General features: G+C 43.9%; 1 protein-coding gene and 1 long non-coding RNA gene across 3 annotated transcripts in view; one reads left to right on the forward strand and one right to left on the reverse strand.

Moving 5' to 3' along the window:
• CDH11 (cadherin 11) overlaps positions 1 to 25,312 on the forward strand; it is a 140,996-nt gene that overhangs the window by 41,744 nt on the left and 73,940 nt on the right. For both annotated transcript variants that reach the window (XM_079908740.1, XM_079908739.1), the window contains exon 2: positions 15,277 to 15,404. The gene's annotated coding sequence lies outside the window, so the exon portion shown is untranslated. The remainder of the gene's footprint in view (positions 1 to 15,276; positions 15,405 to 25,312) is intronic.
• On the reverse strand, positions 186 to 24,976 carry LOC307179512. The gene is made up of 7 exons (XR_013825418.1): positions 24,828 to 24,976; positions 23,947 to 24,494; positions 22,690 to 22,880; positions 18,337 to 18,505; positions 13,519 to 13,809; positions 5,425 to 5,495; positions 186 to 1,421 (listed from the first exon to the last, which is right to left on the reverse strand). It is a non-coding gene; the product is annotated as an uncharacterized lncRNA (long non-coding RNA).

A 25,312-nucleotide genomic window follows, 5' to 3' on the forward strand; every position in this document is an offset into this window, starting at 1 on the left:
TCCTATAAGGTAGACACCATTAGTATCACATTCCAAATTTAAAAAAAAAGAAGGTTCAGAGCAGTTAAGTCACATGCCTGAGGTCACACAGCTAATATGTGAAGGAACCGTCACCTGGACCCCAGGTTACTAAGTCCAAAGCACCTGTGTTCTTGCTCCTCCCTGGAATTTTACGGAAGGGCAGTGAAAGAGTTAATTCGGGCATGTCGAACTAGTGCTGCTTTATTACTGTCATCAGCAACTTATTCCCTACGGAGCCTGGGTGTTTTTGCAGTGCTAACTGATGCACACCCCCATCCTGTCCTTTGTGACATTCCTGTGCCTGCTTCCACAGCCAGGCAGAGGAACAAGGGAAATAGGAAGTTAAATGAACTCCCCAAAGGGCAGTCACCAGAAGTCAATGGGTATTTGCTTTATTCTATTTGTTTGATTTAGAACAAAACAAAACAACGAATGTTCCCTGCCTCTGGGTCCAAGGACTTAGCAGCAGATTTAACAACAGAGGTTCCCATGAATAATGAAAGAATTTCCAAGTTGTCTGAAAATGACCATGACATCAAAGAGACACACCAAAATGAAGCTCAGGTGTTTACTTCCTTTCCCAAGTGACCCAAGCCTCAGCAGCATCATATCCATCACCTGGGCTCTTATTAGATATGCAGGGCCTCGGCCCCCTCGCCCACATCTGCTGGAGCAGAACTACATTCTACTACTGTCCCCAGGTGACATGCCCAGTACCTCCCAGCCAAGGCCAGGGCCAGGATGAAGTGAGGGAGTCACTCAACAGGGTCTAAAATTTGAGTGCCCCAAAATGCAGTGATCAACATGAGCAATTATTTAATGCAATATTTTAAAAATAGTTTTTAAAAGTTTTAAAGGTAGCTGAACATCTGCAGTATTCTCCTTTCTGGATCCTTGGGGGAGAGGGCAGGAGAAAAGGCTAGAGAAGGTCTGGGAGTTTTGATTTCTTGTTTTCTCTAGATAGTCTGAGTTTTCAGCAAGAGAAATTGCATTGAGTTGTTTCTATTTTGGTCTGCATACCTCTATATTATTGGATTTTCCATAACTGTAATTATACACAAAGAATGTACCATTATAACCTGAACATTTGAGTTCCAAGTTCAGTTCGACTGCCGAACATAGATCATACTAATGACGATGATAATGATCACAGTAAGTAGGTAACGTTTATCGAGGCCTTGCTGTATGCTAAGTGCGTTACATGAATGAACTTACTTCATTTTTACAAGAACCCTATGAGGGAGGTACCGTTTTTATCTCCACTTTAGATATGAGGAGATGGAGGGATACAGAAGTTAGGTAGCTTGTCTGAGGTTGTCCAGTTCGTAGTAACTACAGGAGGACAAATTCAGATCCAGGCAACTCGCTCCAGAGACTGCTCTCTTTACTGCTTTACAAATCTACAAATAAAATGTGAAAAATGAATTTATATGGTATCCAAAGTTATAAAGCAAATTTATGCACGCTTTTATTCCTTCAGTGTGCAAGTATTAGGTTGCCAAGTGTCTTTATTTTGAAAATGTCCCTTTTTACATTTGTTTATGTTAAAATGCTCTTTAATAAAACAATGAAATGAGAGTAATAGACGATAGTAGTTGCCTTTTAAAAATGTCCATAAAATTTTGGCTGCCATTTTCTTTTTAATTAAGCCAGGAGTGGGTTGGGGAGAAGATGCTATTTAGTTGGAGGGAAGACAAATATTTCAGGGTCCTCCTTGCTATGCCGGCAGCACCTATGAGCCCAAGTGGGCCCCATGTGGCCCTGCCCCACCCCGTCTTTGCTTCTGCTGCAGCCCCTGCTCTTGCCTCTCCGGCTGGTGTCTGTGTGGAACTCATTAGCAGTGGGTGTGTGTCTCGCCACAGTGGCTCATTCTCAGGGCTGCCAGCAATGCCAGGGATCGGGGCCGCCTCTCTGGCTGTCCTGGGAGGCTGTCTCTCTGGGCTGTCCAGTACAAAGCTGGGCTGCACCCTCTCATGGCCCTGCAGACTTCGGTGTCCCCACAGGAGGTGTCCTAAGATCGAGGAGGAAAGGTGCCTTGGAGATGGCATTGCCACCACCGGATCCTGCCTCTCAAGGAAGACTCTAGGTGGCCAGCTGCAGCTCGGTGACCTTCGTGGTGGTGGAGTGAGTAGGCACTGGATTTAATGCGCCTGGCCTCTCCATCTGCCAGCCCGGGGGGGAAGATGCCAGCGACGCTGGCCGGCCTGGATGAGGGACAGGAATAGTGGCACAGAGATCCCAGCAAAGGGAACTGGCTTTTGTGGACACAAGCTCAGTGCCGTTTTATGTATGCCTTGCCCACGCTGTTGCAGCTGTCCCCTCCGTACCTCTCTGTATGCTGTGCACTGTTTCTATACCTGCTACTCACGTCCTGACCTCCATACGATTCAGGGTTTGTTTTTAATTCTGGCTTGGGCGTTGCTGCTGCCAAAGTCAAGGCTCAAGTCTCAGCCTGGACTGTTGATCCTATGTTAGGAGTTTCCAAAAGTTTGTTTTGGCCCAGCTGTGAGAGAACTGACGTGGGCTGGGCCCCGTTGCCAGATTGTGGTGCCTGGGGACATGCACTTGGGGCATTCTTTCCATCTCTGTCTTTGTCTGGTCTCCTCCTCATTAAATCTTCCTGGGTCTGTGGAGCTGACTACCAATTGGTGCCTGACCTACTTACAGGGAGCCACCACGTTCCTCTTTACTCATCATAATAAATGGATCATAACGGCTGGTTCACTGTGATTCAAAGTGGACTCTTATTTTAGAGTCATTTCTACCTCCTTGGGGTGTGTATTTCTGCATGTGCATACATACATGTATTCATGTGTGTGGATGCACGTACATCCAGGTGTGCGGGTGCGTGTGCATGCTGTGCAGCTGCCTGAATGAAGGCTGGCGTTTTCCATTGCTATGTTGGGATTTTGCTTTTGGACAGCAGTCCCGTTGCTTTGTATCGCAGACTAGTTAAAGGGCCCGCTGTTTTCCCTGCGTCCACCCCCTTTCATTTTCTACTTGGAGCACTTTCTCTCAAGCCCGGGTGCTCACATTTTCTGCTCTTGGTGTCAGCTCTGTTTGCCTCTCTTCTGCCAAAGGGCACCATGGAGTTACTCAAAGGACCTTTTGAACTGTTTGTTCAATGAATGAAGAGCTCATTCGGGACAGTTACTGGGACAGAACATGCTTCCAACTGGTCCCTGACTCATGCCTTTTGGCTTCTGCCTCTGCTGATCTCAGAAGCCACATGGGATGTTGGTTTTGTCGGTGTATCCCGGTGTCTGACCTTTTCAACACCATTTTATCATGCATTTTGAAAGATACTTTCCCCCTAACAAACTGCATTTATAAAGTAACAACCAATCTGTGTTCTCATTTTTAATTAATCATATATACATAATTGTCAATCAGAGTTTCCAATCAGTATGAGTTAATCAGAGTTAACATTTATTTATTTACCAAGCACCTTCTATATGGCTGACCTATGCCAGGTGCTGGGGATAGAAAATTGAACAAGATTAGCGGGAGTCTTAGTGGGAGTTTCCAATATATAATATTCCTGTTAACTCATCATTTTAATTTGGGTAAAATTTACTGAGCGCCCTTTGTGTGTTTGGAGTGGTGCCGAGTGCCTCGAGTGTATCACCTCTTTACCTGCTCAGAGCGACCCGGTGAGTTAGGCATTAGAGACACACCACTTTTCACGTGAGGAAACTGACAAGAGTTACAGAGTTGAGTCATTCGCTCCAGGTCACCCATTTAATTACAAGGCAGAGGATTTGAACTCAGGATTATAATACTCTAAAGCTTTCCCATGGATATTTCAGTCACCAACTCCCTGAATTCCTTCCTTTTCTTTTCTACTGGGTAGGCGTTTGCTTTTGTGGGCAGGAGAGTGCCCTATGTTTTCTCCATGTTCTACTGCTTCTAGTTTAGGATTTTCCCCTCAGTTTTACTGAGATATAATTGACATATAACATTGTACTAGTCCAAGGTGTACAATATAATAATTTGATATAAGTATACACTGCAAAATGATTACCACACTTAATTAACATCAATCACCTCACAGTTACAAATTTTTGTTCTTGTGATGAGAACTTTTAAGATCTACTCTCTTCGCAACTTTCAAATATATAATACATGATTGAAGTCTCTGTTTATAGTTTAGTTTGAAGTCTCTGAATGAGTCTGTTCAACAAATGAGTCTGTTGCCTCATAGAATAAATGGAGCTTCAAGTTTCCTAAGACATTCAACTTACTCACCTCCTGATTGCTTAGATGGGGAAACTGAGTAGCAAAGAGGCTTGCCCGTGGTCACAGTGTCAGCGTCTGAGCTTGAACTCAGCACCCCTGACGTGCAGGCCAGTTGTGTTGATCACAGCACATTTCCTTGTTACTGGCTAATTTATTCTGAGCTAGGTGGCACATCTCAAGATATCTTCTGGGTACTTCTATCCAGGCGTGAGGTTAGAGCAGCCAAAATTAGATGATGATGCAAGCTCACTAAGTGCAAGGTCTAATTTTGTCCACCCCTTTGTCCCCAGTCTCCAGCACATTCCCACGTCCACCCTAGGAGGTCAGCAGGTGTGTGTTAGATGAATGAACTGGATGAAATGAAGGGGGGCCTCCAGGGATAATCCTCTCGTGCTATCTTTTTGGTAGTTGCTGACCTCCCTTCTTGGATTCTTCCATACCACAGGGTACTTTAGAATCAAATTGATGGTATCCTTATTTAATTTGACACTTCGATGATTCAGTCATTTAGTATCGTAAACTATTTTCCTGTTTCTATTTTGGAATAAACTGGCTAGTTCTTTTGGTACCTCTTGACAGAATAGGGTTTTTTTTTGTTTTTTGTTTTTTGGGGTTTTCTTTGGCTGTACCGGAAATTGATAGAGGGATCTCAGTTATTAGACCACTAGTTCACTTTGGGTGTGGCCAGCTCACATACCTTCCTTGCGAGAGAGACACTTCGAGTTGCATGATGAGACTATAAAATTACAAATTTATGTCTAGGACAGATAATATTTTTTTAAATTATAAAGAAATGAGGAGGAGAGGAAAAAAAAAAACACTCATGGTTCATTCACTCTGACTCATAAATTGTCCTTATTTTTCTCCTCCCTTCCAGTACTCAACTTAGTCAGGAATATTTTTACATCATCATAATTGGAGTAAAGACTGTGTTTCATAATGAACCACATTGAAATATCCCAACATGTTCTTCCACATTGCTTTACAATTCACATAATTTCAGCTTTGGGGAAGGACTGCTATTTCATGCAGGGTGTATACTGTGTCTTACTTAAAAATTGTTCTATTACAAGAAGGCAATTTTGGCTTTATGTGAATAGAAAGATGTAATTCTTATTGGGAATCTGGGTGAAATAAAACGGGATTAGAAAAGATTTGCAATACCTAGAAGGTCCTGTACTTCAAGTCAGTTATTCCATATCCATCAGCTTGTTAAAGCTCAAATGCTCTGTTTCCTTAAAGAAAAAAAAAGGACACTTGAAACATGCATAGAGAAGCCTAGAATTGGTCAATACCAGAATTGTTTTGGTCCTTTTTCTAGTTTTAATAATTCAGATAGTTAAGATGCCTTTAAAAGCAAGCATCTTTCCTGATTGCCAGGAGCATTTTCCTCATTTCTGAAGATGGGTAGCATTTAACTGACAGGCAAAACCACCACAGCAATAAACATTGAAAGCTGAGTACTTAGGAAAGCTGACCTGGTCTTTAAACTTCTTCAGGAAAAACAATCAGAAAGGCAGAAAACAGCTGAAGTAAATCCATCTGCTCACGTTCAGGTCAAAAGCCTGTGAGGATTAGTCCTTAAAGGACGTTATGGAGTTTTAGGGGATGTGGCTGCAGAAGTGATCTGGTGACGAGCTGACTTGGAAGAGAAGGTTGGGAGAGCTGTCATTAATTCTGTTTGTGTCGTAATTCGGCAAGGTCACTGGAGAGGATCTTCCTTAGGCCACTAAAAATAGACAGTCTAATAGATCCAAGCATGCTGTCATCTCTCCTCTCCTTTCCTTTCGTTGTGTCTTATTTTGGGAGCTCTCTTCATTCTTCTCACCCGCCTGCCTCCTCTGTCACTCTGCGCTTGCTTTGGATAAGCCATTTGTCCCCGTGTGTCGGGCATGAGAGGGAAGGCAGGGAATGTCAGGACCCCCGCTCACCTTGCAGCTATCAGATCCATCCTCCTTCCATCCTCCTTCCCTCCCCCTACCTTTCTGTCTCACCTTAACTCGGCCCCCCAATTCTATGTGTTTATCTCTGCAAAGAAACTGGCACATAGAACTACTCAGTATGTAATTATTGAATCAGTGAAGGAAAGAATAAATGAATGAATGGTGGGAGCTGTGGAGAAGGCAGTGTTCTAGTAAGGGAACAGTGGGGCTAGGAAGACCTCTCTCTCCCTTCAGTGTACATCCCATTACTGTTGTAATACCCTCCTCTTTCCAATCCCTTGTGCCCACCCCCACTTCCTATGTAATATGTCACCTGTTCACGTATGTGTTCTGTCTAGTCATCTGTCTGTTGTTGTGTACATCTGTCCCTATCTAAACATGTACATCCACTCAGCATGAGGTTCTGTAAAAATTCCAAGGAGTCATTTAACTCCTGGATTCATTATTTCTATTTTTCCCCTCTTGATTCTGTGAATTTCATGCAGATGTTTGTGAACAAAATCTTACTCCCAACCCTGCTATGTATAAAATGGACAAACCAGAGCCTGTGTGAATTAAATAGAAGAAAGGAGGAAGCTGTGGGGATCCCAGAACCCTCCACCCATACTGCCCTCACCCACCATAGCCTGCAGTAGCCCTTGGGGTATCTGGGAATTACCCAGTCTCTGCTAAACACGATTAATAGAATCACTGGATTAGATCACCACCGAGTTTCCATTTTGCCCTTACATCCCGTGATTTGTGATGTCCCTCAAACTTCAAGTCTGCGTCTCTGTGTTTAAGATTTGTAGCAAATGCAGATAATCATGCAGTGGGTGCTATAGGAGCTAAAATTACTGCAGACAACAGAGCTTCCGCTCTTCATAAGCTCACAGGGATTGGGGGTGGCAGACAAATGTAATTATTCCCTAAAACAATGAGGTATCCTAGGACTTAAGGCCAAAATGGTTGATAAAGATTATAAGCAGTAGGTATTGCCTCTCATTCCATCAGATATTGATTGAGCATCACAGATGACTTAAAGGGATCCTAAGATTCAAACCATCTTAAATGTTCTGTGTCATTCGTCACTACGGTTTGCTGTTTATTTTTCTGTTCACATCCTAACTCTGCAGAAATAGCGGCTGTGCTGTTTGTACTCTCGGGTCCTGAGTAGGATCTGGCACATAGCAGATACTCAAGAAACATTGATGGACAGGTTGAATGGTTGGTAGGGATGATGCTGTGATGAGCTGTGTGTGTAAAGTTGGGAAAGGAAGGTGAATTGTCAGAAGGTAATCATTTTGTTAGGGCCTTGGAGGACAAGAAGTTTATAAAGATGAAAATGCATCTGCTATTTCTAGCACATAGCAGAAAGTCTGCAGTGTGTGTGTGCATGCGTGCATGTGTGTGTGTGTGTGTGTAAATACTTCCCTGACTTTGTGAATATGAGGAGTTGCAAATAAGTGGCTTTCTTGGTTGTATGGAAGTTGCTCAGATTTGATGAAACATTAGAGATACTGTTTCAGGCCTTGGGCCATAGTCAGAGGGCTTTGCTGTTATCATTTCATTTGGGGGTGGTGATTCATCAATGTTTGCTCTCTCTCTCTCTCTCTCTCTCTCTCTCTCTCTCTCTCCTTCTCTCTCTCTTCCTCTCTTCCTCTCTCCCTCTCTCTCTCTGTCTCTCTCTGGCCTGGTAAAGTGATGCATTCATTGATCTTTTTTTTTTTTAAATCATTGGACTATTTCCCTAAATTAGTGGCCTAATTTATGTCTGGAGAAAATAGTTGAGTGTAGCTGTTGGATGAATTGCTATAGGTTCAAACTGCCTGTGTCCTGACTTCGCCGTTTAGTGGCTTTGTGAATGAGGGCCACTTTATTCAACATTTCTGTGCCTCAATTTCCTAGTTATGAAATATAATCATAGTACCTGATGTATCAGATTGTTATAGGATTAAATTATATATTATAGGGAAGGACTTAGCCCAGGACCTGGCACATTGCAAACTCTCAGTAAATGTTAGAAATCATCTCACCTGTTTGGATTAAGTTGTGTCTACATGACACGCAGCTCCTGGGGGTGTCGAAGAGCTGAAAGAGTTAGCATCACATGTACGTGACTATAATCATGCCCTTAAGTGCTCAAAGGTGATTAAATGCTTCACTTGGCATCAGAGGTATTTGGGAAATATCGATCACACTTTTTCAAACTCAGTACATGTACAAACACATGGATTTACTGTCAGTCACTCAGGAAGTACCTGTTGGTTACCCAGTCTTGTTAATAGCCGGTTGCTTACAAAATGATAGTCCATTTTACCGATCTTAACTATTTTAAAAAACAAAGTGGACAGCTCCATATTACTTTTATCAAGGCTAAATAATATGGGCCAAGTGAGTATATTATTATAGTCCTTTGAAAAAAGTACGAATTTTATCTGTCATTTGACATCAAGTAGATAAAAAGGCAATAGATTTTCAGTGTTTCAGAATTTTAAAAATAGTTTTATGGTGGTTCTCTGTTTCACCTCTACCATTTCTCTATTTCTCCAATAGGCCAAGCCCTTTAGAGGGTTAGCAGGTTGACCCAGGCCAGACAAAAATGACTATAAGATGTGATTTCTGTCTTCAGGGAGCTCAAAGCTTCCTTGGAGGCAATGTTGGAAGGGGCAGACAGCCATAATAACAAGGACCTCTACCCGTGGGAGAAATCAAGACGTAATACGGAATTCTGACGGAATCCGGAAGCCCTCCGAGTCCAGCACAGGGAGCAGCGTAGAGTCCCACCACCATTATACCAACCGTGAAGGGGAGGGGAATTCAGCTGAGGGAACAGTACGTGCAGGGAGGAGCAGAGGTGCTTAGCCTGCCGGGCTCACCTGGGCAGGAGGTGAGGCCAGGACAGACGAGCGAGAAATGCGTAAGCTCTGTCGTCCAGTGCGGGCATTTCCTGACCTGGTAGGGAACCATTTAGAGTTTAAATATTCTCGAATTCTTTACGTAAAGATTGCTGTCCTTCTAAGAAGTAGGTGGCTCCTACCCAGAAGGAAGTTTCTGTCTTGTCCTGTGCTTTACTGTCAAATGTTGAGCTATTTGTTCATTCACGGCAAGGAGACAAATTAGCTAAATAAACTATGGAAGAGGTAAATACTGTTCCAGAACAGATGTGATTGCGTATGCCCTACCTGCTTTGTTTACTCCAGCAATTCTTTCTGAAAGTTTTCCAAATGACCCAGTAGATATCCCAGAAATTCTCCTGAAGTTGGGTTATATTTATTTTTACTTGCTTGCCACTCCCTCCTTACCCCCCTCCCACCAAGAAAGTAAATAAATAAAAAGCAAAAGTGCTGCTATTTTAGGGCAAAAATAAAATATACTCTCTTGGAGAAAGGCTTTTTCTTTTCCTTCGATTCTAAGTGTTCCCGGGTTCTATAACAATATAAATAGACTTAAGTGTGTGTGTGATCTTTATAGTGGATGTGTTTAGCTTTTCCCCCTTTTCTGAGGTTGAATTCCTTTATTATTCAGTAGAGAAATCATCATGGCAAAGTGGGAAGGCAGATCTTTGGGAGCATGGGAAATTTAGATTTGCATTCCCATTCTGCTGCTAATTAGCTTTGTTATCTTGGGCAAGTTATTTAACTTCTCTGAGGTTTAATTCCCTTCTCTTTTAGGAGGTAGGAACGGAATAAAACAAGCCCCGCCCAGTGCTGCTGGGAAGATTAATTAAAAGAAAAATGCACGTACAGGCACCAAGGCTATATATATTGGGGATATGTGGTGGGTGACAAATAAAACTGGAGCTCCCAGCACTGCAATTGTTAAAATGTTAAAGGGGAGAAAGCGAAACTCCATCATTTAGGCGAGAAATAGGGATAAAATGTAGAGTAGCAGGAGGTTTGCTCATATGCTAGATGACTGTTTGTTTATTCATTTCCCAAAGATATTACAAAGGCTGTGAATATTTATTTAGTTCTGCTCCCAATAGCCCTTCTAATAGGGAATTATTTGGGTACAACGAAAGACATTTGTAAATGCGGCTGATAAGACTGACACTGGACAAGGAGTGTTTTGTTGGACACAAGAATTCTATTGTCACTGGCTTCAGTTGTCAAGTGCCCGGGGAACCCAGAATTTATGGTGACAGCACAATGGGCCTTTCAGGGCCCAGCAAAAGAGCTGTGAGATCCCGCTCCCCGGCTTTTCAGGGCTTCTAATCTTTTTATCGGGCCCGGACAATGCCGGATTCAGCTGCTGCCTGCGCCTCCTGACTGTCCATTGGCCATCAGGTATTGTGCGGTAATTACCATGGTGACAATGGACTCTCTCTACACCAGTCCATCGGTGCTTTGGAAAACGGCAAAGGTTGTCACTTTGTATTAGGTGCCTCTAAAGGCATGGCTTACTTAGAAAAACTACTAAAGAGAAATAAAGATAATCATGCTAAGAGTTTGATTTAAAGGGCCACTGTGTCAAATCCATTTGTAACCCAGGAACTCTTTATGGATGTTTTCCCGTAATTACAGCCAGACGCTGGGCGTCATCCCTGTACAAGCAGTGAGTGGCCGGCCTTCGAGATTTTGCAGGGAGCCCTGAGCTGTGGGCAGCTGGCAGCCCTTGAAGTCCTTTGGGAGCAGAGGTCTAAGCTGAGCCATTCATTGTACTTTGAGGGATCCCTGAACTTCTTTAAGAACTCAGTTTCCTCATCTGAAAAGGAATGGTGTGGAAAAATGCTCATAGATTAATATTAATTATATATCCCGTGAATGTATATTAATATATACAAATGTATGGTTATTAATCAATATATGAAAGCTTTTCCATCTACCATAGGGCTTTGTGAACAGCAAATAGACAATAAAAGGTAAAACTAATGCTATAATCGTGCACAATTGAAAAAGCACCATCTATACCTTTTCATAATCACAGCTACTAATAATCATTGAGTGCCTACTCTAAGTGAGGTATTGCATTTATTGTCACTGTTCTTTACAATAATCCTACAAAAGAGTTATTAATATCCCCATTTTATAGTGAAGAAACTGAGGCTCAAAAAGTGCTTGCCAAAGTCAAATTAGCTTGGAAGAGGCAAAGCCTGGATTTTAAGTCCTGTCCCCTCACATTTAATAGCTTCTTCCCTCATTTATTTTAATCATAATCTACCAATTTATCTTATAAAATATGCTTCACCGTATGGTTTTGGAACTTGGGCAATAACAGGAAAGAAAAACACCCAGTGGTGAGTATTTAATTGGGTTTATTCATCCCTTCAACAATGTCAGGAACATGTGACACCCATAAAAGGAAGAAGCCCGCATCTGCAGGGAACCCAGGCTCTACTGCCTGTGCCCCTTCTCCTGTCTGTGGAGCAAGAAGAACACACAGCAATATCAACAAAACAACTTGGTGTTTCCAGACCAACAGAAAAGTATATGGCCTTTGCTTGACTTCTATGCCCAATAAAAGTTTCAAAAACCTGATATTTTATCGTTTAATAGTAATGTATTTAATCATAGTTTGTATTACTCAGCTCCATACCAAAATATCTCAAATTCCCTGTTGTGTTGTTATACCAAAAAGTAGAAATTATGTTATCACATCCGAGAGAAACGGGCATACTTTACCCGGGGAAGTAGATCTCGTTGTGGGTTCTTAAAGCTGGCAGGAAAGAAGTAGATTTTTTAGTGATTTGGTCTCTGCTGCTTCCTTGCTCTATGAATTTGGATATTTACCACTTAGCCTCAGTTTTTTCACCTGTAAAATGGAGCTGTCACTCTCTCCTTGGGCTACCCTGCTCCACTCAATGGCAATTCTTTCCCTTTTATACCCATCACCCCTGTGTCATACCTATATATGCACAGTTAGTGGCCTGAGGATCCTGAAGCATGCACTGATGGAGTAAGTGGGGCGGGGACTATTTTAATCTAATTCACATATACTTTCAGCCCTTATCCTCCCCCACAGCACTATATGTTGGTGTTTTTGTTGCTGGAGTGCTGTTGACAATGATCCTGGCACACACCTGCCCGGGCTGAGCCCACATTCCGGAAGAAGACCCACACATGGAGAGCTATAAGCCGGGGTATTTGATTTGGAGCAGAAATCCTAAGAGAGGGATGGCAGCATGACTCGTGGGTCAAAGGGAAGGATATGGCTCTGCATGTACTGAGTCTTCAATACAGTCAGAGCTCAGCAAAAGAAATTTGCCACAGTCACATCCCCATCTGTCCCTGAGTTTCCTCCTTGATTTTGATATGCTTGCCAAGTATTTTCTCCATCCCACTTTACACCCTTGGCTTCATGGTGTTCCTCTTCCTGATTTCTCAGTCTCTGAACTAATATATGGCATGGAGTGTCTTCGCCTCTAAGAGGTTCAGTACTATGGGTAGCCGAGCACAGCAATGGAAGGGGCTGGTAGAGAGCAGTGGTTCCCGTACTTGAAGAGGGCCCGTGATGGCATGCAAGCCTTGGGAAATGAAGGGAAGATGCCCTGAGAGTAGGTAGGAGTGCGTGCAGCAGGGCTGCATTGTATTTTTCTGTCTCAAAAGGGACCACACGATTCCAGGCCTCGGGGGAGTCATTAGATGTGGGGAAGGTCTGGGGGGAGAGGGAAAATGAACATTCCAACCAAGAACACCAATGCAGAAAGAGAACATCTGCACTATACCTGCCCAGCCCTCTCAAACCTAATGAACTCTTTTTTCCCATCAATTCTGTTAAAAGCACAAAAACAACTTAGATTTCTTCTGTTCATTTTTTTTCTAAGAAAGATGGTATAATTGTATACTACAGACATTGTCCACAGAACCCAGAGCCCTCTTTCTCAAATGTTTGCAGTGATCAGAATCATAGACAATTCACCCATTTATTTTTGCTTTCCTTCCAAGGCTCTTAATTGTCAGTGCAAGCTTTTGGTGAAAGGAGTTTTAAAGGAGACATTTTGCAGGGAGGTAAAGAATGCAAGGCCAAGTGGGAGTTCAATTCCTTTTTATAGATTAGAGAAGTAAACTTTTAAGAGCACAATGGCTGTATCATGAACTGATTGGAGACCAGAGAAGAAACACAGGCTATGGAGTCTGCACTGCTGGATTCTGATCCCACCTTGGGTGTTATGGGCTGTACACCTCGGGCAAGAGTTTGACCTTTTTGAGTGGTGGGGTGAGATACCCTGATGAGTTCATGATACCCAGAGTGGATATATGCATTTAAAGAGAATACATTGGTAAGGACTGCAACAAATGCCCGTTCCATCCCTGTTTATGGTCTCCTATTCATCCATTTCTGGGTAACATACCACCCCCAAATTTAGTGTCTCATAACAACTATTTATCATTACCTCTTACAGTTGAGTTGAGTGAATCATCTGGGCAGTTGTTGCTTGGGCTCTCATGCTGTGTAGTCAGATGGCTGGAGTCACATGAAGGTTTGAGTGGGTTGGATGTCCAAGATGGCACCTTGGCTTACCATCTGGCTCTTCAGCTTGGATGCCTGGAACAGCTAGACATGGCTGGGCATCTCTCTCGCTATCTATGCAGCTTCTCCACATGGCTAGCTGGAGCTTCCTCACAGCATGGAGGTCTAGAGCATTCAGACTTCAGACGTGGCAGCTGACTTCTCCCAGAGGAAGCTTTCCAAGAACACAAGACAGGTTACCAGGTTTTTATGACTCAGCTTCTGAAATCATATAGTATCACTTTTGCAGTGTTTAATTGGTTACCCAGGGGCAACTCGGAGTCACATGGAAGGGGACCACATAAGGGCATGAATGTCTGGGCGTGTGATTCATTGGGGGAGGGCTGCTGGAAACTGGCTACAATGTGGTTGCAAGTTGGGTCCTTCCTTATCAGTTATGTGCTGAATGAACTGCCCCCTGTGACTCCATGTGCATCTTTTATGACTCCATGTGCATCTGCTACTCTATCTTTGACATCCTGGAAATAGCACACATTAGGACAGTTTTCCTGTTCTTGATACAGTCACCAAATCAAGGAGCCATGAACAGATTTCAGTAGATGTACAGTTCATCCTCAGCCCTTCACCAGAGGGTTTTTCACATGTTGTTGTTGTCCTTGTTTGTTTTGGAGAAGGCATTGTGTGTGAGGAGCTGTTAGGTGGAACCAAGATGAGGCAAGGAAAAGTGGATTTAGGAAAAATGAAAGATAATAAAGTCAAAGTAGGAAGCTGTTTAAGCCCTTAGTGCAGCCCAAGTTGATCCTAGAAGGTAGAAGTTGTGGAGAGGAAGGACATTCAAGAACTCCTTTATGCTGCTGTGTTAGGGACGCTATGCCAGCCGCACCTTCCTTGGTTCAGTGCCTCGGTTTTGGAAGACGACAGCTGTTCAGACACTCCATATTCCTCTCTTCATTCATTCAGCAAATATACATTGAACAGCTGCTCTGGGCTAGGAAACGTGTTAGACACTTCAGGAGACGTGAAGATGAATCAGACCCGAATCGAGGCAGAACACAGCCCCACACAGAAACTCCAGAATGTGGTGCAGAGCAGGAGGGGGGCGGAGAGGAATGTCATCTTGACAAAGAATTGCAGCTCTGTCAGCCCAGTGCTCTGCTTTGCCAGCATGGGGATGACATCTCCTATCACAACTGCCACCACTGTCACTCTCTGCCCTTGAGTCTGTCATTCCGTGAGGATTCGACAGCACCAGAACAGTGCTTCTCCCTTTAGGAGGGAAGGAACTTGCTTTGGACGCCAGTAAAATGTGGATTCTATCAGCAACCGGCTCTAAGACTTCCTGTCTCCCCTACAGGTTTGTCGTTAGTGCTAGAGCAGATGCGTGTAAAGTATGTAGCGTATTATAAGAAGTTGGATGTATGACTGCTTTTATCTTTGTTATCAAAGTTCCAGATGTACAAATGGTTCATCAAACCATCCTGTGGGTACCTCTAAATCCATGACAAGTTTTTCCCAGTTTGCACACAATTGTGATAATTTGTTTACATCTTTCTACACCTGGACCGTTATTGTCTGAGAAAAGTGTGTCCTATGCAACTGTGTACCCCCAGTGTCTACTAGTGTATCACTTTATTGATTCATGTCACCTCTAGGTTACTGACGATCCTTTCACTTTTTGCAGAAATCACTGTATATTCGGCTCAGTGGCCTCCTGACGATCATTCCTGTTGCCATTTGTTGAATGACCAATCAGATGGGTGGAGTTTTGCGTTATAGAAATTGGCAGCAAGTATCCAATGGGTGAAGAAGGTAAGATGGACCGGCGTTACTGAGTGTTTCAAATGTAACTGTATTTGTGGAGATGGAAACGATGGCTTCCAGGCCCATCGCATAAACCTGCGGTGGTTTGAACCTTCACAAATCCAGAGTAGAATCTGACAGGGAAGTAGGCCTGGGCTTTGAGGAATGTGATTATTCACTGTGGTTATTGGGTTATCTCTATGGAGCATCTATTATGTTCCCGTACAAGGATGATGGCAGTTTTTTGTTTTGGGTTTTTTTTTTTTTTTTTTTTTTGACTGTAGAAGGTTTAGAGGAGAAAGAAGGAACTAAAGGGGGTTATAATTCCTTAGCAAGAGCTCAGCTGGATAGACTGACTAAGGCAACCGACATGTTGTTTTTTATCCCATTTTCTTCTTTTGAAAACAATCCTCTAAATATGTACAAGGTGGCTTACGTCCCACGAGGAAAAGAGATCGCTAGGAGGCTGAACCTTTTAGATCTCAAAAGACAGAGCACTAGATCATAAGCCAGGAGGATGACTTCAACTCCAAGACCTGACTCTGCCGTTCATTGTCTGTGTGCCCCTAGGTTAAGGAGCTCTTCTCTGGGACACAATGGTGGTTGGATCCAGAGTCTCTAACAGTCCTTAAGTCTTAGGATTCTATGAATGTATTTACCTCCTTTATCTGCTCAGTGGTAACTGGAGCCATATTTTATAGGATATCCAAATATTCAGATAAAAATTTAAGAATTAATTCTACCAGCATGACTTTCCACACTTTAGTGCCCTAGACCCATCCTTCCACGTGTCGGTGGCTCATCTCCACGTGTGTGTCCACCAAGTGCCTTAAATGCGGGGGCCAAATGCAAGTCATGATTTTCTCCTCTAAAGCTTTACCTTGTCCTGTGTGCCACACTTCAGCCATAGCACCAAAATTCACCCACACCAAAAACGCGGGAGGGATCCCACATGCCTCCCAACCCCTACCCCAATAGCAACTGATTCCTGTTGATTTACTCTCTGACTATCTCTGAAACATTTTTATTTTTCTCTATCCCCACTGCCACCATCCAAATGCAAGCCAGATCCCCTTTCTCCAAGATTTTGCCACAGCTGCCACCTAACAGATCTTTTTGCCTCCAGTGTTACTTCTCCCCCTGTCAGCTCCAGCATGATCCATCTTTCACACACATCCTGAACAGTGTCCCTAAATCCAGAGATTATGTTACTTTGCTACTTAATCGCTTTCGATGTTACAGATCTGAACTCCTTCTCAGGCTTCTAGGACCCTTTGTTGATGGGGCCACTGTTCTGTTGTCCAGAGTCACTCTCAGCTGCTCTCTGCACACCCACCCTCACTGTACACGTCCACTCTAGGATCTACTATAAGGCACAACCTTTATTTCCCCAAAGCCCAGTAATCTCCCTGTCTTCACAAGCTAAGTTTTACTCATTTTATACCTTCACTTGGACCTCACTACCTCTAAGGAGTTCTTTCTGATCCCTGAAGACTGGGCTTTGGGTGTCTCCTAGGCTTTAGTCATCGAGATTACACCATTTACTGTGATTCCCACATTGGGTTGTAATTGCCTGTTTAGTTGTCAGTCTTCCCAGCTAGACCTGAAGGTTCTTGAGGATTGGCCTTATTTTGGAACCACCAGGCTCCCAGTTGCAAGCACTGTATCTGGTGCAAAGTAGGTTCTCAATAAATATTTACTAAATGTATGAATAGAGACTTTAAGTATAGTTTAAATAGAAGATGAAGAAGGGGACCTGATGTTACCACAGAGAGAAAAGTCACAATGTTGACAGCTAACAGGTATTGAGTGCTTACGATATGTCAGGCACATAAGGTCTTGAAAGGTATCACCTCCCTTAATCCTTGCAAAAACCTACTGTGATAGATTCTATTAATATCCAAGATATTACAAATGAGAAAACCGAGTTTTAGAAAAGTAACTTGCCTATGGCCATATTGCCATACTTTTATCCTTGGACGTTTTTATCCTTGGAGGTCTGACTTTAGCCAGAGCTTTTATCTTTGCTTACTCCTTTCTTTTGTCTTCCCCAGAATTAATCTGGTCCATTATGGACAAAAAACATTTCCTCCACGTAAGGCTAAGACTTTTCCTGCAGCCCACACAAGCTATTTTTACTTAGATGGTCAGCCCCTGTGACTGGGGCGTGTAAATCTTTGGTGATTTTCCAGGTGTTTTACACTCATATTTTAATGTGGGTTTGTTCTGGGACAAAATTTCAATTTGGGGAGCCCCCCTACTCTTTCCCCCATGTTCTGGCCAATGTTTGTCATGGGAATAAACCAATGAATGAAAACACTCTTAGTGAAGGCAGAGCCATGCTTTCCTGCAAATGCACCAGTATGACTTGGAAATTATGTGGCCAACTACTCTCATGTTAGCACATTTTGCACTCATTTGCTCTGAAGCCTGGCTCAGCAGAGGGAACGCATCCCTCCTCTGGAAATGCCTGTGAATGATGATCATCTCATTTCTGCCAAGCCAGATGGGTCTCTTCATTTCCTTCGACCTTTGAATTCTTCAGTAGGACTTGCGGCTGACATTTCCTTTTTTTCTTGGTAATAGGGACAATTAGAATGAGGTATCAATGAAACAGAGTCAGAAGTTAAATGGAAAGTACTTCAATTTAATTTGTCTTCTAGGAAATCGTTTAGGTGTTTTTTTTTTCCCACTTAGAAATTAAGAACAGCCTGTTTCGAAGAGTTCTGCATAGCTCTTATTCCAAGGAGAGGAAGGTAAACTATTCTAATGTTTGTAGCACCCTTAAAAAAACACAGGATGGTACAGATGGAACAGTCCTTTGATCTTTCAGGATAATCTTCTTGTTTTAGACATAGGATTTCTTTTTTTTTTTTTGCCTAGAGGCAGGAAAGGACTTGGATCATACTATAAGATTTTGGAAGGGCAAAATGAAACTTACCTACAACTTTGGCTCAAGACTCAGATTCTTGATCCCCAAACCATTCAGGATGGCCGTGTTCCTTGAACAAGTGCCTGTGATGTGCCAGGATACAGGCAGGGATGAAAGGCTCTTTCCCTTTCTTCAAGGAGCTTACAGTCAAGGAGCTCTGTATAAAGCACTCAGAATCCTAGTGGGAAGGGAAGAGAGGGGGATGGGAGGTAGAGAGAAAGACTTTTCACAAATGGTTGTGAAGTGGTTTGGACTTAGGGATCAACTCTCTGGCTGACTTCTAGGGAAATCCACTTGAACCTCCGTTCCTGGTACATTTTTCTTACTTAGACACCTCCTCAGAGCAGGAGAGGAATGACCTGAGTAGCTACAGGACAGAGCTTCCTGGCCCCGCTACCACACTGAGCTTTTAGTAGGGCATTGGGGCACAGATTCGAACGTCTTGAAGCGAAAAGTATTTGTTGTTTTCCTCATGAAAAGTATACACACGTTGAGACCCTCCTGACTGATAATCAGCAGGGGCTAATCATCACAGGCCACCCAATTACCTTTCATTTGCATAAACATTTGCATAAAAATCAATCCCAAAAAGCCCCCTGGGGGGGCAGCTCACCTGCGCTGGAGCAGCCACCAGGCTCTGCATTGTCCCTGACAGTGTGAAACGTCAGCAGCCTGCCTCCTAACCCCTCTGCCTGCTGGGTCTGTCTGTGAAGGCACATTTCCTATTTCGGGATATAGGCCACTGTGGAGAAAGAGGCCAAGTATCTGTCTGTAGCTGGTGCCCTGAGAATCATAAACAGACACTCAGTTCACTTGCTGACTCCTCTGCAGATCCTCAGTGTGTACAGTGTGACTGTCACTAATGCAGTCAACTAAGGGATACAGGAAGCTCTCATGTGCCAGGTAATGTACATGTCCCACCTTTGCCAGAATCAGTACTAAAGGACAAACTTCAACCGAAGCCATGGTTCTGTAATCTTGCTTTATTTAAGGAACGGTGAACAAAGTGCACAGACCCTCCTGATCAGGACAGTGAGAGCTGATGTTTAATGCAACGCCCATGTGCAGACACTGTGCTACGTGCTCTATGTTCATTGTCTTGTTTGACGTCACCAACACTTTGGTATGTGCCGTTGTCCTGATTCTTTTATGATGAGGACACGGAGGTTCAGAGAGGTGAATGAACCTCCTGAGGGCCAAACGATGAGCGACGTGTAGAGCTGGGGCCTCCACGCCCCAGTACAGTACCGTAGTGCCTCCAGTGTGTCTCTTCCAATTCTTTGGTGTCTTGCCTTCTGGTCTTAACCAAGTTGGATGGTGGTTATGTTACAGTTCTTCTGGCGGTCATATCATAAATCTCCACGTGGGTTATAAGGGAGACAGACCTAGGTGCTGCCGGCTAAGGTCGCAGCGTGCTGCTGAATGTAGGCACTGAGTGAGAGGCAACCCGTGGGGACAGGAAGATCATCAATCATCTCCTGAGAACCATTCCTACTTTAGGCCTTGGACTAGGTGCCGGTACAGCAATGAACGAGATGCACATGTATCAACACGACAATTGTACCAAAGTCATATCTTTAAAGAGCACCCCTTCTTGTGGTGGAGCCAGGTCAGCAGAAAATAACCATGGCTTAGAGGTTCTTAGCTCCATGGGTTCGTAGGAGCACAGAGGGACTGACTCTGATAAGAGAAAATCGGGAAAGGCTTCAGTGAGGAGGTGACCTTTGGGTTTAGATGTGACGTATGAGTCAGAATTTACCAGGAGACAATCAGGAAGGATTTTTCAAGCAAAGAGAAAAGTGCAGAGGTTCTTGAGGCAAAATATTCATGACTAGGTGGTTTGTTTGTTTGTTTATATCAATAGGTAAGACAGTTACAAGGTCTACAGAAAATTAAGCATCCTTCGATCCCTATCTTCTAGTCTCTCAATTTCCTTCCCTGGAGGCTGCTACTATTTTCAGTTTTCTGTGTGACCCTCCAGAGAGTTTCCAGGCAGTTACGACGCTACAACCACACGCCCATGTACTCGCTTCCTCCATGTTTGTATACGTAGGTGGTATCCAACTGTAAACACTCGTGCGTACACTGTTCTACACCTTGATTTTAAAAAGAAAACTTTATTAAGTTTCCCCCCTTGTTTTTGTTGCTTGTTCTCTGATTTTAAGCTTTCTTTAAGTTTTAAAACATTTCAAACCTACAGAAAAGCTGCAAAAATAGTAAAATTAATTCTTATAGACCCTTCATCTTGAGTCACTGATTCTTTTAAATCATTTCCCCCATGTTCCATGCAACAGCTGTATGAACGTAATGCCTCATCGAGGTACAGCTTGGAGGTCAGTTACCCAGACACTTAGGTGAGCTTCTTCTCTCTCCCCAGCACTTACTTAGCAAGATAACCAAGATGTACTTGAAACCAAGAATACGTTCCTCTCTTTGTCAGTTTCCCTGAGATGCCAGAAGCAGCAAATGGACCCCCAGGATGGAGATGGCAGGAGGGGCCCCTCTTTGGGCCACTTGCTACCCACTTGATGCTCATCTTTGGGAAAGGATCTTCCCCTGTCTCGTCAAGTAGGGGAGCCTCAGGCAGGTGATCACGCTCTCCGCACACTTCCCTTCTGGACCCAGTGGTCCAGGATGGGAACAGACAGTCCCGCTGAAATCTACCCACTTCATTTCCGGCAACCAGCCATGTAGACAGTGTGACTTTTCTGTTCTGCTTGTCAGAGTCAACACGGCATCTCAAAGGCTGGTGTAGGGTTCCCTCCTTTTAAAGATCAAAGCACTTGAACACTGCTTGTTTATCTGTGCATTTCCTCCGTGCATTACATGGCAAGGAATAGTTTGTTCTCAACGTGAGAGGGACTTTGAATACTGTGACAGGCAGGAAGTAACCCAAGAAGACAGTGTGATATGGTTTTGCCGTCAAGTGCTCTGGGCCCAGGAGGATTGTTTTCAGGTATTCATTCATTCACTCATCAAATAATTCCTGAAAGACACCGTGACATTCTTTCATGCTTTGTGCCAAGACCTATGCATGCTCTTTGCAGGCTGGGTACTCAGTGTCTGTGGGGTGATAAACATATCTGGGCTGAAGAAAGTAGGTGAACCTGAGAGGGGTCAGGTGGAATCACCAGGGAATGACTTCCTGGCCATTCAGTAATTGAGTTATTCATATATCAAGCACATTTACTAACTGCTTACACTGTGCTAAGTCCACACATTCACCTGTGACTAAGATTACTGCAGTTCCTGTTCTCATGGAACTCATATGCCAGTGAAGAGGGCTCCCCTGACCCCCTTCTAAGTCTACCTGTTTTCTTCAGTTGGGCCCATCAGGAAGGTTCAGCTGCTCCCAGAATGTTTCAGGAAAAAATCAGGCCATTGCCCAGCAGCCCTCCCAGCCCCATGTGATTTCCAAGCCAGAGACTCACCATTTCTTCCAGAAGCTACTAACCCAAATTACCCTGTGCCCTGTGGGGCATGCAGAGCTCAAGGCAGTTGGAGAGAGCAGAGAAGGAAGGGTAACAAGACATTAAAATCAGCCACCAATTAACTGTGTCTGCTGAGAATCTAGAAGACTGCAGCCTGACACCTGGCAAATGCCTCCATTTGGAGGCTTTAGAAAAATTGTGGAGGGGCCAGTGAGTTCATCTTTTCAAGAGGCTCTGAATTTTAGAATCTAAGCACCATTTGAAATGATGTTAGGTTTCCATAGCAACAGTTCTTATACTTTTTTTTTCTTAAAGAAAACATGTTTAAGAGTTTGGCCACATACCTGCAAGAGCTAGAAGGAACCTCTCTAAATGAATATCTAGCAAGTTCCCTTACGTATCACATTTCTGTCCATAACAGATGCTATTTTGGATCTCTCAACATTCCCAATCGCTTTTCAGAATTTCTACTTGAAAAATGGACCCAGGAGCATTGTTACTCAATGCCCCTAAACCATTCGCATCATGCTTTGGGCAAAGAAAAAGCCTTTGTCGCTTGTGTAGTTGCATTCTTGTCCAGGGTTTACGCTGGACCGCACAGTGGCAGGGAGCAGCCTGTGCTCACACGGGAGGGGCCAGGGTCGCTGGTGACCAGGATCATGGGAGCACATCCGGCTCCCTGATCTCCTCCCGAGTCCTCCTCCACCGAGCTGCAGCAGGATAGATTTTTCTACAGTCTAAATTGTATCAAGTTCCTTCAGTCTAAAACTCCAAGCTTCAGAAGTTTGTGGTCTTTCACAGGATAAATTGCAGGTTCCTCCGCCTGGCTCCTAAGACTGACATGATCCAGTCCCCAGCCCCTCTCATCTCTTGAAGCCCCTATTCCACCCTCCCAGTTAACGTTCCATCCATACCGTATTGCTGAGGGTACCTGTGCTTCATGATGCTTAACACTCCATCCTCTTGCATCAGTTCTCCTTCTCAGTCTCCATTTGTCTGAAGATGCTGTGAAGGATCCTCTCTTCCAGGTGGGGTTCCTGACTCCTGAGTGCCCTGGTACCTTGGGGGTCGTGATATGTCTTCATGGGCCCTGGGCATCTTTGCCTTTATGAGCTCCTTTTTCTATTAAAAGAATTAAATGTTATATTTTATGGCTGCTTTGGTATGAAGATGAATATAATCTTTACCCTCAAAGGTCAATTTTCCTTCTGACCTTAAAAGAAACTGAAACATTCCTGTGAGCCCGTAAAGGTATTGTGGACCCCAGGCACGATACTTCCACCTAATGGAGAAGCCTCAGGGCACCTTCTGTTCCCTCACATGCATGGCTCTCCATTATGCAAGGCCTTTCCTGATGTCACAACCTGTAAAGGCACACCCACCCCTCGGTTATTCAGTATTTCATTATTCTGTCTTATCCTTCACAGGAGTCATCATAATGTGTGAATATCATGTCTATTCCCTTTCATGGTTTACCTTTTTATTAGTTGTTTCCCCCATGAGAGTCTAAACCCCTCGAGGTTCAGAGACATGGTCTGCCTTGCCCACCCCTATATTTTCAACGTCCAGAGCAATGTGGTCCACACTAGTAGTAGCTTGGTAAATATTTCTTAAATGAATGACTAAACCAACACCTAATTCTTGAATGTGTCTCTTATGGGTCGACAGGAATATGATGGTGGGTTGCCTGTCTTAGAAAACTGTGGGGGGCCGAGGGCTGGAGCGTGAGCTCCTCCGTGCTGCTGGGTTGCTCAGAATTTTCAGACGCCTGTCTCTCTATTCCTCATTTTCTCCCTCCCTCTCGCTCTCTCTTGCTCTCGCTCTTGCTCTGAGTTCCTCCTGGGCCACCATTCAGATCGGAGTGGCATCGGTTCCCAGAGCACTCCACTCTGGGGATGCCAACAGCTGCATCATGGCTTTCTCTCATGTGCATCTGCACATTAACACAGGCCTTTCGGGCCTGCTCTGGCTTGCCTGACCCCAATCCCACCAGGAAAGAATGTGCATCTGTAATACTCTGGAAAATTGGGGCTGACATGTAGCTTGGTATCCAAAGTGGTTTCAGTCAAGCAAACAGAGAGAATAATAGCCATGCACTTAAATGCTTGAGCAAATATCAATTGGAGGAACGTTCCAATAACCCGTGTTTATAAAGCCCGTGAGTAGGAATTTTTGAAATAGCACTTACCCCGCTTTATTCTTGACAAATGATGTTTGTAGCCATTGAGATATTTTATTCCAATTATGTGCCAGTGTTGTGGGGAGAAGGCTTCTGACGATAGCAGGAATAAGCCATTTTTACTGTGCCTCTATCACTATTCCCGTTGCTAAACTCAACTGGACAGTTCATTAAGATGAAAAATTAACAGCACACGCTCTGGGGAGAATAATCATGGAACATGACAGCTTGTGGAGGCACTGGCATTCAGAGAAGCAGACAGATGACAGACATGCTGGTCTTTGGAAGAAGTGGTGATTGGCCAGTCGGTCAGGAGCCAGGCATTTACTGAGCGCCGACTTGTGTGTTCAGCCCTGAGCTGAGGTGCTGGGGGAAAGAAAATGCAGGCAGTATGGCCTTTGCACTGCAAGAGCATACCATCTATTTGGGGAGGCTGGGGAGATTTCAGCTGTCAATCTGGAAGCCCCAGAGGGGTGTACATGAAATGCCTGACACTTTGGTGCCGACTGTAAGTTCAGGAGTAATTCAGTGTGGACTTTGGAGAAGATTTCTTAGACCTTGAAGAAGAACAGGATGTTGATTAGTAAACTGTACTCTAAATATAGTAGCTGCTAATGGCTATGATTTTGATTTTGGGAATTGGTGAAATGTTCTAGAATTAGATAGCAGTGGATTGATATACAACTTTGCAGATTTACTGAAAACATGGAATTGTACACTTTAAAAGGGTGGACTTTATGTGAATTATATCTCAAGAAAGCTGTTATTTTTTTAAAATGCTAAATTACAGTAAATCTTATTCAGAGTAAATCTTGTTCAGGGAGTTGAGCTTAGTTCCAATAGAAAAAAGGGATGGAACAGACTGACATTGATAGGAAGGAAGCTCATACCCATTTTACCGATGAGGAAGTGAAGGGTCAGACCAGCTCCTGCTTTGCCCAGGAAGCCACAGTGAATAGTGGCGCTGCGACTTCACCTCTAGCCCTCCTTGGCTCCAGCACTTAGATGCTTCCCATACCACGCTCCTGGTGCCCAGAAAAAACAGACCCTGGAATACAACAATAACACGAATGACAACGATGACAGTGAGTTCCCTGTAGAGCACCCTCTCCTCTCTTTTCTCTCATTTGTTCTTACAGCACCCCTGTGATGAGTGATCAGTATGAGTGTGCCTGCATCTGTGGAGGTGGGGTGTGTCTTAGGAGAAAAGGAGGACCGGGAGAAAGGAGATCACATCTGCTTTCCAGGCAGCATAAAGAACGCTGAATTCTCTTCTTCAGGCATTCAGGGTGTTTCCACCTCCACTTAGCGCTCTGTCTCTCCCTGGACCATTATATGCATCCTATTTCTCCAGGGCAAGCAGAATTTCTAAGTG

This window comes from Stenella coeruleoalba (genome assembly GCF_951394435.1).
Source record: "Stenella coeruleoalba genome assembly, chromosome: 20".
Classification (NCBI taxonomy): Eukaryota; Metazoa; Chordata; class Mammalia; order Artiodactyla; family Delphinidae; genus Stenella; species Stenella coeruleoalba.